Here is a 14,969-nt window from a genome sequence, read left to right on the forward strand (position 1 = left end):
TTTAGAAATGGGAGACTAAAAATATGTGATTTTGGGATGATTCTTTAACCTTCTATTGTATTTCAGACAAAATGGACATTCCAGATGTCCCCGAAGTTCCCTCATTTGAGCTATGGGATCTGTCAACTCCAGCCAGATCAGATCTGTAAATATTTGCTCCAAGATCCCCTGCCATGATTCGGAATGAGTCTCCAAAAAAGAAGCAAACAGAACCAAGTGTTGGGGAGCCTGTTTTGTGCCCAAGTAAGTATTATTCTAATGTTGTTTCTAGTGTATTTCTATTTTGGTGTATTTGATTTAATGCTTCAAAGGAACTACCTGTTTGCTACATTAGCAAGGTGTAAAACCATACAGTGCTAATGTACATAGTATAAAGTGCATTACCATGGTGGAGAAAGAGGTGTAGTGAGCTGTTTGTGTCAACATGTGGAATCATTTATGAGCCACATACACCAGTGCAAAGAGAACATAATGTTTGCACTGTGTACTTTCATAGTAGTATAGGTGTCATAAGGGCAAGCAGGTTACACAAAACAATGCACAGGGTAGGTACTAACTATTAATTAGTTTATGATGAACTTGACCCCAAATGTTTAGATATTATGACCTCATCTATTTGCTTGGCATGTACTTAATATATATTATTTTTTATTAACAGGTCATGTTATTCCTAGTTGTACAATTGCCAGGATGTTTTGTAGTGTTGCTAAGAACTTGAAAAAATTAAGGAGGCTGCTACAGCATTACAATGCAAAATGCGTGACTTTGTTGACCTGCTTGCAAAATTTTAAGGTTACTTTTTTTGGGGTTTTTTTTGGGTTTTAACTGGGATATTTTTGGTTTTCCCAATGTTGTTAAAAAATGTTATGGCCTATTTTGTGGCCAATACCTGATCATGTGCAAAAGGTGTCCCAAAGTTTTTACTATTTTTATACTGTTTTATACAGGGCACCTATGCATATGATAACATTTTATAAGTTATAAATAAGAAGACTAGCAAGCAATCTAGATGTTCTCACCAAAGAGAGTCTGGTGTTTAAGCACTTTACAACACCCTAACCCTACCCTGTGAATGTGTGTTATTAAAAAATGTTTACACTCAAAATGTGTGTTATAATATTTCTTTGGCTTGCCGTGGGGGGGGGGGGGGGTGGGGGAAGGTCTAAAGCTGTGTAAGGTGGCACAAAATGTATGATGGCTGTCCTGTTCACATAGTTGAATGTTAAGCATTTTAGTTTGTGTGTATAATTATCAGCCTGCCAGAATGATTGTTCCTTCTGGACCAGTGGCCATCTAACAAGTGATATTCACTAGTACACTGAGTGCACAATGATATCTGTCGACTGAGTGGTAATAAGTCTACACATATGCAGGTTCTATTTAAAGGACTAGCACTCCTAGGATTCTATATGACATTGAGATAGGTACTAGCACTCAGTGTACGGAGATCAGTGTAATATATAGTGTATCACAGCTTTGTTTGTCCATTTCACTTTACATTACCTATATATATATCTCTACACTGAGCAAGTTTCACATAACACTGACATCTCCTTACATTGGTGGGCAGTGAGAAGGATGTCATAAATTAACACAACATAACAGGTGGAGGTAAGTTGTTATTACACTAATGTATTAATAAAAAATAAAAGTATGGGGACCTTCTGGCCAATGACCACCAATGTAAGGTGACATTGGGTGCACCTTGGGTGTGACCTACTTTACAATGTGAGAGGGCTTTTCGAATTTAACTGGGGTGCTGAAAGCCCTGGTATTTTGGCCACCTAGCAATGCCCCAAAGCTTTGAAATTTCATATTTTGCCTCTTACATTGTATCTGAATTATATTAATCAATATACTTGACATATGGACGCAAATGCACACGTTTCTTCCAAAATGTAGATTATCTTTAGTGAAACATGTGGTGCTTAAAAATAATTACGATATAGTGGCCTCGTGAAACAGTTAAGGTGTAATCTCACTATTGGAGCAACTGGTAAACCAAACACACATGGCCAAAATCTCTTTTGAACAGCTGGGGAGAGACAACAGTAGATAAACACACTGATGAATGTATTAACCCTTCAAAAGTCACACATATATAACACATGATGAACACAAAACCTGTTGATTTTGATATGTACCCAAAATATTAAAATACACACTCCTGAATAAATGCAAGATTTTTTAATTGCACAAATAATAATATATTGATACAAATTAGACTGTATCGGGCAAGAATTGCAGCCAAGAAACGGCCCCTCTCCCCACAAAATATTCCACATATTGTTGTCTAACATCACGGGCACTTCTGGATGTCAAGCCAGAACGGGCTACTTCCATAGGTGTCATTGGATCAACAGGCCCACGTGGTTCAGCCTCTACACTCGGCCCTGGCATGGCAGGGTCACTTTCAATTGGCTGAAAACTTACATATGTCTGTGCATGCCTGCGCAAAAAAATTATGCAAGATGCAGCAACAGAGGACCACATTATTAATTTTGTATAATGCCAGATGGATGGAGCTCAAGAAAAGTCAAAACCTATTTGACATTATCCCGAAGGCATTCTCCACCACTCTTCTAGCACGGGATAGGTGGTAATTGAAAATCCTTTGCTCGGGGGTGAGGTTTCTCAGAGGGAATGGCTTCAAAAGATGCTCCCCAAGCGCAAAGGCATCATCAGCCACGAAAACAAAATTGAGACCCTCAATTGTTTGCTCCCTGGATGGCAAGTTGAGAGTGCCATTTTGGAGCCGCCGAGCCAACTCTGTTTGGTCAATGACTCCCCCATCAGAATTGCGGCCATTCTTTCCAATGTCCAAAAACAAAAATTCATAATTAGCATTGACAATTGCTAGCATGACAATGCTAAAAAAACCTTTGTAATTGAAATAATAGGATCCAGAATTAGGTGGTGGGACAATGTGGACGTGCTTGCCATCAATAGCACCCCCACAAGTGGGAAAATTCCACTGCTCCTGGAATTGGCCAGCAACTTCCTGCCACTGCTCTGCGTTGGACGGAAACTGTTGGGAAAAAAATTTACATAAAATTAGTGCTTGAGCACATCAGATTATTACACACACATTTGCCAGAAAATGCTTATGCAACTTTAAGATAAGAACATCATGAAGGGAATCTTTAGCATTTTGGGGTATGACATCTACATATATTTAATTTTCACCTCCTAATGTCATAATATTGTAATTCACCAGCTACAGCTTTTGTATATGCTGACTTTTACATTTAGCATGGGTGGGTGGGTGGGTGGGTAAAACTATGCTTTTAAACATCATTAAGGGCTTGTGCCCACTGAACGTTTTTACATCAGAAATTAAACATACACAATCATAGGTTGGAATGGATGGACTGATGTCTTTAATAAACCTCATAAACTATGTAAAAACATTTCTAAAGGAATAATTGGTTCTGGGAAAGTCAGAAAATGACACAGATACAATATACTGTTAACAGGCTATGCGTTTAAGGACACATAGGAGAGAATGCTGGGGTGATTACTGGGTCATTTTAAAAATGGTTAGGGAAATATATAGCTTTACTACTATGTGCATGAGGCCAGAGGGTAGTTACAAAATAATGACATCTGTAATTTGGTGTACATCCAAAATGATCTAAATTAGGATGACATGACAAATACATGGAATGTAATATAAAAATATGAAACATACCTTGATATAGTCCTTCTGCAAGACTTTAATGATAGCAGAGCAGGTCTCAGGGATAATGACTCCAAGAGCTTGGGGGGAGATGCCTGTGGGAAACCTGAGATCCTGCAGGCTTCTCCCTGTTGCAAGATATCTGAATGTTGCAATTAGCCTTTGCTCAGGAGTAATTGCAACCCGCATACATGTATCCTGCTTCAGAATATAGGGGGACACCAAGGCAAGAAGACGGTGAAAAATTGGATCCGTCATCCTCAAATAATTCCTGAAGTCATCAGGATTATTTTCCTGTAGCTCCCGCAGCAAGGACATGTGGGAAAATTGCTCACGGTTGAGCAACCAATTTTTGGTCCAGGAGGTCCTCTTTTTCTTCTTCTTGTAAAGAACTCGGCTTAGAGCAATTACTCCCAGTCCAACAACAGCAAGAGTAGAATCCTCGGTCATCATAATTGCTTCTCGAACGATGTCTCGGAAACTAGCGAAATGGCGTTAACCAAACAAATGCTATCGAAATCAGCGCGAGATGCCCAGAAGGGTCATGGCCAAAAACGTACTTCCTCTTTTGTAGCGTCGGACGTAGTGACGTCATCTTATGTTGGCCGACAAAATTTGTGTGCAGTCTAGAGCACATTCCAACCAACAGACACGCACTCTGGACAAAAGACGGACGACCGGTCGGCGGAAATTAGTTGCGTGTGTACGAGGCTATAGTCTGTTCAAGTGCTTCTTATTGACTGACTATGTTTTTGGAACTCTTTGGAAACCAAGGAGATTCTGGATTATTATGCAGCCTGCCTATGTTTCAGACAATCCTGTGCAATAAAAAATCCTAAATACTAAACACACACTGTTGAATCTACACTGTCCCTTTATTTCTGTATATGGATGATGGCACTGTAACTATTTTAATGAAAAAAAAAAGTACCTTTTTCCTAACCGATATACTACTGTCACATGCCCAGATCTTTCTTACACAAGGGCACACCGGCCTAGTGCATTATCCTTTAAAAGGTTTATTAAAAATAAAGGTATAAAAATACTCACAAACGAGTTCTTGATAAAAGCATATCAAACAAGGTACATAGTCCTCAGCAAGGAGATCAGGAGTATACTTTTATCAAGAACTCATTTGTGAGTATTTTTATACCTTTATTTTTAATAAACCTTTTAAAGGATAATGCACTAGGCCATGCGCCCTTGTGTTTGTTTGTAGTTTTCAGTGGTCCCAGACTACCCTGGTCTTGTAAGGGACTGCAAGGCCGAAGTTATCCAGCATTGCCGTGTCAATAGTTCTCAACAACTGCAAGTTTGTAGCTGAGGTGGATAGAGGATGGCACCACTCAGAGCGCAGGGGACAGGTGCATTGCACCAACGTTTCACTTATTTGCTTCCAGATCTTTCCTAGCCTGTCTGCAGGGATACATAAGAGGAGCTTATAGTTCTCCTCTGCTGGTCAAATATTGTAAATACAAAAGAAAAATACAAAAAAATAAATACAAAAAAAAATAACAGCCTTTGGAATACAGAGTAAAAATAAATATGTAATATCAATAAACTGTTTAAAAGTGTCATGCAAATATACTGTATATTTGAAATAAAATCTTTATTATTTCTAGCAATAACATGGTGTGGCCGGATTTCTGCAAGTCACAGGCTGTGTCACGGCCCTCCAGCCTGTGTCTTAGAATAGGAGGGAGAGCCTCTATCAATCTACATTCAATATCCCACCCCAATTGCATTAAGCTGGTTAGTGGGCATGAAGGAGGGAGAAGGAGGGAGGGATTGGGCAGTCATTTACCACTGTGTATACGCCCACATGTGTGACTCTATAGTCACATGGGCTGTGCAGATGTGATAGGGAAGAAATGCTCAGTATAAAAACTCACTGAAAACTGAGCATGTGCAGAACTGCCAACACTGCTCTGCAAAATCTCTAGCTGAATTGGAGACTTGGACAGAAGGGGGAGATAGAGAGCAGCAGGATCAATAAGGTTTTTTGAAGAATATAAAAAATGAATCTCATAGTGACTGAGCATGAACAGCATATAATACAGCATTTATTGATAGTTTTTTATGATGTGGGTTTAGAGACACTTTAAGTCTCTAGACGAGTATTACAGGTACGTAAGTCCCAAGGTGGCCTGTTTTTCTCTACATTATAAATTATTATTTGGCTACTCAACTTTGTCATCTGGTCTCTTGGTCCACATTGTGCCCATGCCCATTAAAGAGATTGAACATCTCTGGATAGCTCTCATACATACTAATTTGTTGATATGGTCTTGTAATGTGAACATTGGCAGGGCTCAACTTTTGACTTCTATGCTTCATACCAAGAATATCTGTTCTTACTGTAATGTTTAATTCCAATTGACAGTCAAAGCCTCTCAGAAGGGATAATCCATCTGTTCCTTTAAGCTTTGAGTGGCAGGTGACTTCTCCTTGTTTAGCTAAAGGTCTATTTTGCTTTTGTGATATTATATTTCCTATTTCTGGGAAGCTCCACACCTTTCCTGTGATACAGTCTAAAGACACTCTGGCATCTAGAACTTTTATTCACTTATCTTCAGATCCAGCATTATACACAGTCATTTGCTGATAAACTTGTGTTTTTCAAGTTAACTCCCTTTGAGAGAATCTATGTAGATGGCCCTACATGTCAACATATCATATCTTGTATCTCATATAGACATACTGAATATAGATTATTCACAACTGTTGACTCCACCTCCTTTCCAAAATATGGTTATATTCTAAAACGGGAGAACACTCTGAGACATTGAAACGGGAAGTGTGGGAAGCTATCTAGGATAGTGTGAATAAAACATATTTCTGTACACTTTATAAGGAGAAGCTGTCATGTACCTGGTGGAGGAGCCTAACATGCAGGTGCATAGAGCGGCACAAGTGCCTTCTGGTCTTGCTAGCAGTGGAGTTGGTGGGAAACCAGGCCAAGCAGAGGGAAGCTGATGGTACACTGCAGCAGGGCAGATGAGCTTGAAAACGACAGGTGAGATGAGTGCCATTTTGGTTGGCGAGAGAAAGAGGAGAGAGCATTTGAGAGTAGCTGTGAGTTTCATGGAGTTTTGCGATTTTTAGATTATGGATCCTGACGTTCAGAAAATAGTTGAGGCAATGCTGTTGATTGTCTTGCAGAGGCTGCGGAGAAGGAAACAGTTGGAGGAGGAGAGAACCAAGAGTCGTCGTCAGTTCTGAATGCATCCAATTGTATCCCAGTGCCTCTCCTTGAGGTACTATAACAACATGTAGGCCCAACTTTGCATGCATTCAATAACTTTTTGCGGATATCTGTGCCAGTCTTTGATGACCTGCTAGAGGGGCTCAGGCCAAGACTGGCAAAGTGGCAAGGATGGACACCTTGATGCAAAGCAGTGTGTCACGAGAAACGGCTGCTTGTGACACTCAGTAAGTAATGTTTTTTTAAGGATTAGGGTTAGGATTTAGGGTTAGGGTTAGAATTTAGGATTAGGTTTAGGACTTAGGGTTAAGAGTTGGGGTTAGGCTTTAGGGTTAGGGTTAGGACTTAGGGTTGGGGTTAGGTTTAGGACTTAGGGTTAAGGGTTAGGGTTAGGAATTAGAATTAGGGTTAGGCTTAAGGGTTAGGACTTAGGGTTAAGGGTTAGGGTTGGGACTTAGGCTTAAGGGTTAGGGTTAGGACTTATAGTTAGGATTAGGGCTTAGGAATAAGGGTTAAGACTTGTGGTCAGGTTTAGGGTTAGGACTGAGGGTTAAGGGTTAGGGTTAGGATTTAGGGTTTGGGATTAGTACTTAGGGTTAGAGTTAGGACTTAAGGATAGGGTTAAGACTCAGGGTTAAGGGTTAGGACTTAGGGTTAGGGTTAGGACCTACGGGTTAGGGGTTGAGGTTGGTTTTAAAGATAAGGGTTTTCAATTGAAGGTAAAAGGTTATGAGATATTGCTTGAAAGGTCAAAGGTTAGATAGCTTGTTATTTGTATGGTGATTTTTTATTTTTTTAATTATTATGTTATATTAGGTTCCTTGCTACAGGACAAACTTTTGTGTCCTTACATAATTACTTCCTCCTTGGCATCTCCACTGTGGCTAAGGTAACAAGGGGAATCTGTGTGGCAATATGGGAGGAGTTAAAGGTAGTGGTAATGCCGGAGCTTACTGAAGACCTCTAGGAAACAGTTGTAGTTGAGGTTTGGGAGAAAACTCAGTTCCCCAATTGTATAGGTGCCCTTGATGGCAAACACATCCGGGTAAAGAAGCCTCCACACTCAGGATTGGGATATTTCAACTACAAAAAATATTTCTTGGTGGCCCTCCTGGCATCGGCAGATGCCCACCTACGATTCATTGCTGTGGATGTTGGAGCATATGGCAGCCAAGGTGATGCTCGCATATTTAGTGAGTCAGCCTTCGGACGTCATCTACACAAAGGACGGCTCAACAATCCACCCAGTAGGCCTCTTCCCAGTACTGAGGAACCCAGCTTGCTATTGGTTAGTAGCAGGCGAGGCCTTTGGAATGGCCAAAAATCTCATGAGGTCATACAGTGGCTATGGTCTCACTGTTCAAAAAAAAAATTTGTAACTGTCGCCTCGCCACATTGTTTAGATTGGCACATAGAAAGACAGACAAAGAGATAGACAGACAGACAGACAGACATAATGAACGGACAGTTATCCGACATGTGGAATCATCCGCCACACTCGCTTGATGGGGGAATGAGAGGCCAATGCTGTCCGTGGCACTGGTGGGTACATCTTCCAATGACGCTTCTACTGCCTCCTCCCTATGCACCCTTTCCTGATGCTCTACTTCCTGAGCCTTCTCCTCCATCAAATCCCTCCTCAAGGGAGAGGGGCATGGCTCCGAGCTCTGTGATGGACGACTAGTCACAGAGCTCCGCCGGACCGCTGGGATACCAGCCGCACTGAGGGCTCCAGACCGCTTATAAACAGGCACAAACTTGATTATTAATAATAAATAATATAATAATAAAATTATTTATTTTTCACATAAATTTTATTTTTATTTTTATTTTTATTTATATTTTTATATTTTTTTATTTCCATTTTTTCATTTTTCATTATTTTTTATTTTTATTTTTATTTTTTTATTTTTATTTTCATTTTTATTTTTATTCTTATTTTTATTTTTATTTTTATTATTTTTTTATATATTTTTTTATATTTTTGTATATTTTTTTATTTTTATTTTTATAATTTTTTTATTTATTTTTTTTAATTTTTTTTTATTTGTATTTATTTATTTTTTTTCTTTTTATTCTTATAACATCCCTCATATGTATAGAATATGACAATTTCTGGGTTTCTGCGTTTTAAAAAAATCTTTTTCATAATAATGGCCATGTATTAAGTTCTACGATTAACTTAAAAGATTTTAAGTTAGTTGTTGTCATCAACTTGCTATTTTTTAAGAATTTTAAAAGGTTTTAATGTTTTTAATTATATTTTAATAAAAATGAATTTGTATTAGAGTATGCATAATCATCAGGAAATGAGGTGGTGGTTATATCTAGTAAGATAGTTAGACCCAATATTGGCTAAATATAAATGATATAGTCTTTAAATTCGCACTACGGAAACTGGATATTTGTCCCACTTCCTGCGATGCTATGGGGACACCCATGGCTCTGCATATGTAATAGATAGTTATATAGGGAAGGTGTGGTTTTTCCCGCCTCCTGTGATTGGATATCCACCAAGACTATTCAGTATAAAAGAGTTCCGCCTAACCGGAAGTGATGTCTTTGATAACGCCCAAAGTAGGCGGGCGAAACGCGTCGACGCACTTCCGGGCAGCGGAGCATCACAACGTCATTTTCTGAAACCACCGTGGAACGCACGCCGGCAGCGTACGCGGAAGTGGAGTGAACTATCGTGTTTTTGCTTAACCAACGCTCATTATTTCACTATGTTTGTGAGTACCACTCTTGATATTTGATTTCAATAAAATACACCTACGGGCTTCACTATGTCTGGCTTCCTCCCCTTCTTTTGACATACGTTGTTGGGGAGAGAGAGGAGAGGAGAGGAGACAATAAGGAGCCATTCAAACAGAGGCTGTATTGGATTTCAAAGAGGCTGTATTGGATCCATTTACTTGTCCAGGGGATATCATATCTGCTTAAGGCCTATATATATTCTCAATCTGGTGAGTGCATCCCCATGGGGGGTTTTTCTTCTTGAAGAGCACTTGGGAACCTTATGGACTATTTTTTTGAGCACCTTTCCAGCACCTTAGTTCTTTGAAGGAACCTTTTTGGACTGCACTTTTATTAATATATCTTGTATTTTTGCACAGAATATTTCTGCACATGGTTGCACAATGGACATACTATTGTAATACTCGTTTGCACTTTAATATTTATTAATCTAATATTCATTGATCACGATATGCACTTTACTATATATTTATTTTTAGATTTTTGAACACAGTTGTATGGATATATTTATTATATTTACCTGTTAGCGCTGCCTTTCTGATTGATTTTATCACATTCTGGTCTTTTACTTAGTGAGCAGCAGCTCCAGGAAGCACAGTTTTATTTACTTTTTTATATTTATACACTTTTTAGCGTGGGTTTTAACTATTTAGTTTTCACATATTTTTATTCCCTTGGGAATTGCACCCAGCTGCTATGGATATCTTTAATTTTATGACAAAAAGAAAATTGGATGCTGATGAATTTCTTTCACAATCCAATGTAGGGTTTAATCTTAATCAAGATTTTAAACACCTAAGAGGTTTTATAGACAAACAAATCAGGGCCTGGTGGGATGTCTTCACCCTCAACAAATACATTAAGGATGGGATGACCCCCAGACGTCTTAGATGGGATGTAGCTCCTAATGACGGCCTTACCGATAAAACATTGGAGGATGAGTGGTTCAGGTTTTTTCAACACACTGAGAAAAAACGATTAGAATTACTCATATCGAGAAAAGAAAAGAAATTAAAAAATCTGGAGGCCAATATTAATGCCATCAAGGCAAAATTTGTTGACCTAGATGATACTGCAGAGTATAAAGAAAAAATGAAACAATTACAGGACTTTGCAGACAAAGTGGATAGGGATTCACAAAAAAAGAAAATGAAAATTTTTTTAAGAGATTCTAATGAATACAAAAATAATAAAGTCTATAAATGGCAAGAAGAACCAACTATACAGGAAGGGAACTCCAGGGCCTCCTCCATTGAGAGAGAACACCCTTTTCCAGTTTTTCCCCAATTCCAAACACCTAGAAGTAATGAACCCTCTGGAAACAACGGGAGAAGGAATGAAGACAGACCCCGCTCTGTTTCTCGAGGTAGATTGCAATCCCAAACCCCTCAATATGAGATCCCTACATCCAATAGGTTTGAACCCCTAAGGAATAAACCACCACAGCAGTACCATCAACCTGGATACAACCAGGGGTATCACCCAAGAGGTCTCCAAGGAGGGGCACGGGGATACCAGAATGGTGGACAGGGAAGAGGAAGAGGTAGAGGACAATATCAAGGTCCACAACAAAACAATTATCCCAGAGAGGATTTTCACAGGAGGGGATCTGGCAGACCCCCTTGGAGAGGGAGAGGGGGGCGCAACCCCAGAGGAAGGGGGAACAACAACAATTATTACCAACAGGAACAGAGGGAAGACTGGAGACCCTGGTACCCTACGGGACCCCCCCACATACAAGAGAGGGAGGGAGGAAACGAAGGACTAGAGGATGCCGAGGAGGGAATGGGAAAAAGAAAAAGAGAGAATTAACTGAAGGAATTTTCAACCTAAGTGACGCCACATTTTCTGATGACGAATTAGGAGTTTTGGCATTAGGCCTTAAGTTTGCCCCAGATAAAAATATCAACAAGTTTGTTACGTTCATTGACCTTCAGAAATTTGTACGTAAGGTCAACATTAAAAAACATTTTGCAAAAAACCCATCTAAAGAAGAGGCGAAAGCCGAGGAATATGTGCACACGCAATTACGGAACAATTCTGTTTTTAATCCTAAGCCCAAGAACAACCAATTTTTAGACGTTTTTAAGGTTTTAGTAGAAAATGACTTAGATAAATTGAAAGTTCGGCCATCTAGAAGAAAGAAAGATGTAGAAAGGGGTCTTAAACAGCTTGAAAAAAAGAAAAATATTGTAATAAGACCTGCAGACAAGGGGGGGGGGCTAGTTGTTTTAAACAAACAAGACTATTTAGACGAACTAGACAGATTGGTCAATGATACGGAAACGTATGAAGAATTAAGAAGGAACCCCATCAATCAATATAAAGCCAAACTAACAAAATTAATTAAGAAAGCTACCAAAGATGAAATTCTAAACAAAAAAGAAGGTAGATACCTCATGCCAGATGCACCAAGGATTCCGGTGATCTACCAACTCCCTAAATTGCACAAAGACAACAAAAAACCCCCTGGAAGGCCTATAATAAGCGGCGTAGACTCCCTGTTTTCCAGAGTGGGGGAATATCTGGATAGTTTTTTCCAACCCCTTGCACAACAAGGGAAAGCATACTTACGAGATAGTAAGCACCTTATGGGAATTCTTAATGAGATTGAAATAGAAGAAAATGATTTGCTTGTTAGTGTGGATGTTAATTCACTTTACACTAAGATTCAGCAAATACATGCTTTGGAAGCAGCAAAATGGGCCTTGGATACCACCCGAATAAAGAGAAAACAAAAAGAATTCCTATTGCAAGCCCTTGATTTAGCCATGAGCCATAACTTCTTTTGGCATAGCAAAAAATTCTACAGACAAAAAAGGGGTGTGGCTATGGGGGCCAAATATGCGCCATCCATAGCCAATATCTTTATGAGGAAGTGGGAGGAGGAGTCCATTTTCAAGAATCAACCAGTTCATCTTAAACTGTACTACAGGTATATAGATGACATTATCATGGTGTGGAGGGGTTCACAGGATTCCCTGACTGCCTTTTTAGAATATATCGGCAGGAACCGATACGGAATCTCATTCTCCGAAACTATAGGATTGGAATCTTTTTGGACCTTGAGATCTTCAAGTCTGGTAGCAAATTATATACTCGCACCCAAGTGGATAGAAACGGGTATATCCCTACGGGGAGTTGTCACCACCCGAGATGGCTGAGCTCTTTCCCCTAGAGCCAGCTATTGAGGGTTAGGCGGAATTGTGACCGAGAGGAAGATTACAATCAACAAGCGGACATGTTAATAGAGAGGTTCAAAGAAAAAGGATACAATTCTTAAGAACTCCTCAACACTAAAGAGAACATAAGAAGAATGGACAGAAGAGAGCTGCTGAAAGACAAAAGAAAGAATTCTGATAATGGTGACAACTATAGTTTGGCGTTCATGACAGGGTTTACAAGACAGTACAAACAATTGGAACACATCATTAAAAGACATTGGCCACTGCTTTTAAAGGATGACATTTTAAAGACCATTTTACCCCCAAAACCTAGGTTCATTTATACAAAACCGAATACATTGAGACTAAAACTAGCACATAACGTAGTAAACCCCCCTGTCAAAACATGCACTTTTTTGGACCAGGTTGGTTATTTTAGCTGTGGGAGATGTGCAATATGTAGGACCTCAAAACATCGTAAAAGGAAAACCTCTGATTTTAATTCATTTGCATATGGAAAACAGTACTATTGACAAATGTATAACGTGCACGTCCACCCACGTCACATATTTATTATCATGCCCATGTGGGCTCCAATATGTGGGAAGGACCACTAGGGAACTGAGAGTTAGATTGCGGGAGCACGTTACAAACATTAAAAAAGGATATCGCCATCATAGCCTATCCAATCATTTTAGGTTGGTTCATAATCCCAGAGATCTGACATTCTGCGGCATAGATAGGGTAGAGGCGCATTGGAGGGGAGGGAATTTGAAGAGAGCAATCTCAAACAATGAAACTAAGTGGATACATCGCCTCGGGACCCTACAGCCCCGGGGTCTCAATATTGATTTAGATTTAAACTGTTTTCTATCAAACTGGTGATGTATTATTTTTTGAGATAATATATTGATTCTGGTTTATTATTTATTTTTCACATCAATTTTATTTTTATTTATATTTTTATATTTTTTTATTTCCATTTTTTTCATTTTTCATTATTTTTTATTTTTATCTTGTTTTTATTTTTTTATTTTTATTTCTAATTTTATTTTTATTTTCATTTTTATTTTATATTTTTATATATATTTTTTTATTTTTTTATATTTTTTCATATTTTTGTATATTTTTTATTTTTATTTTTATTATTATTATTATTATTTTTTTTTTTTGTGTATGTGTATATATACATATATGTGTGTGTGTGTGTGTATATATACCCCTATACAGAAGTTCAGATGTCATGCCGCCTGCCCCTATACAGAAGTTCAGATGTCAGACTCCAAAAAAATGCATAATAAACGCCTGCAACAAAAACACCCTGGTGTGTTGTTGCAGGCATTTTTTTGGGCATTTTTTGGGCGTCTTTGGAGGCAGGCGTAACATCTGAACTTCTGTATAGGGGTATATATACACACACACATATATATGTATATATACACATACACACATACAGGTGTGATAGGAGCGGAAACCCTATCCCTGCAAATAATTTCATTAGCGCAGGCATAGGGTTCCGCTACTTTCACACCTATATGTGTGTATGTGTATATATATATATATATATATATATATGTGTGTGTGTGTGTATATATACCCCTATACAGAAGTTCAGATGTCATTCCTGCCTCCAAAGACGCCAAAAATATGCACAATAAACGGCTTCAACAAAAACGCCCAGGAGTGTTGTTGCAGGCGTTTATTGTGCATTTTCTGGGCGTCTTTGGAGGCAGGCATAACATCTGAACTTCTGTATAGGGGTATATATACACACACACACATATATGTATATATACACATACACACATATAGGTGTGATAGGAGCGGAGCCACATCCCTGCAAATAATTTCATTAGCGTAGGCATAGGGTTCCGCTACTTTCACACCTATATGTGTGTATGTGTATATATACATATATGTGTGTGTGTATATATATATATAGGGATGATCGAACTTTTGAAAAGTTCGGTTCGACCAGAACACCCGAACCTCCCAAAAGTTCGGCCCGGATTTCAGAACCCCATTGAAATCAATGGGACCCGAACTTCGGTAATCAAAAAACACCATTTTGAAGCCCTAAAACCCAATAAATGCCCCTAAAAAGTGCCTAGGGTTCTGGGTCATACCCCAGGGACCATTAATCACACAAAAAAGTTCTTAAAAA

The sequence above is a fragment of the Pelophylax lessonae genome (assembly GCF_965119305.1).
Source record: "Pelophylax lessonae genome assembly, chromosome: 10".
Lineage (NCBI taxonomy): Eukaryota > Metazoa > Chordata > Amphibia > Anura > Ranidae > Pelophylax > Pelophylax lessonae.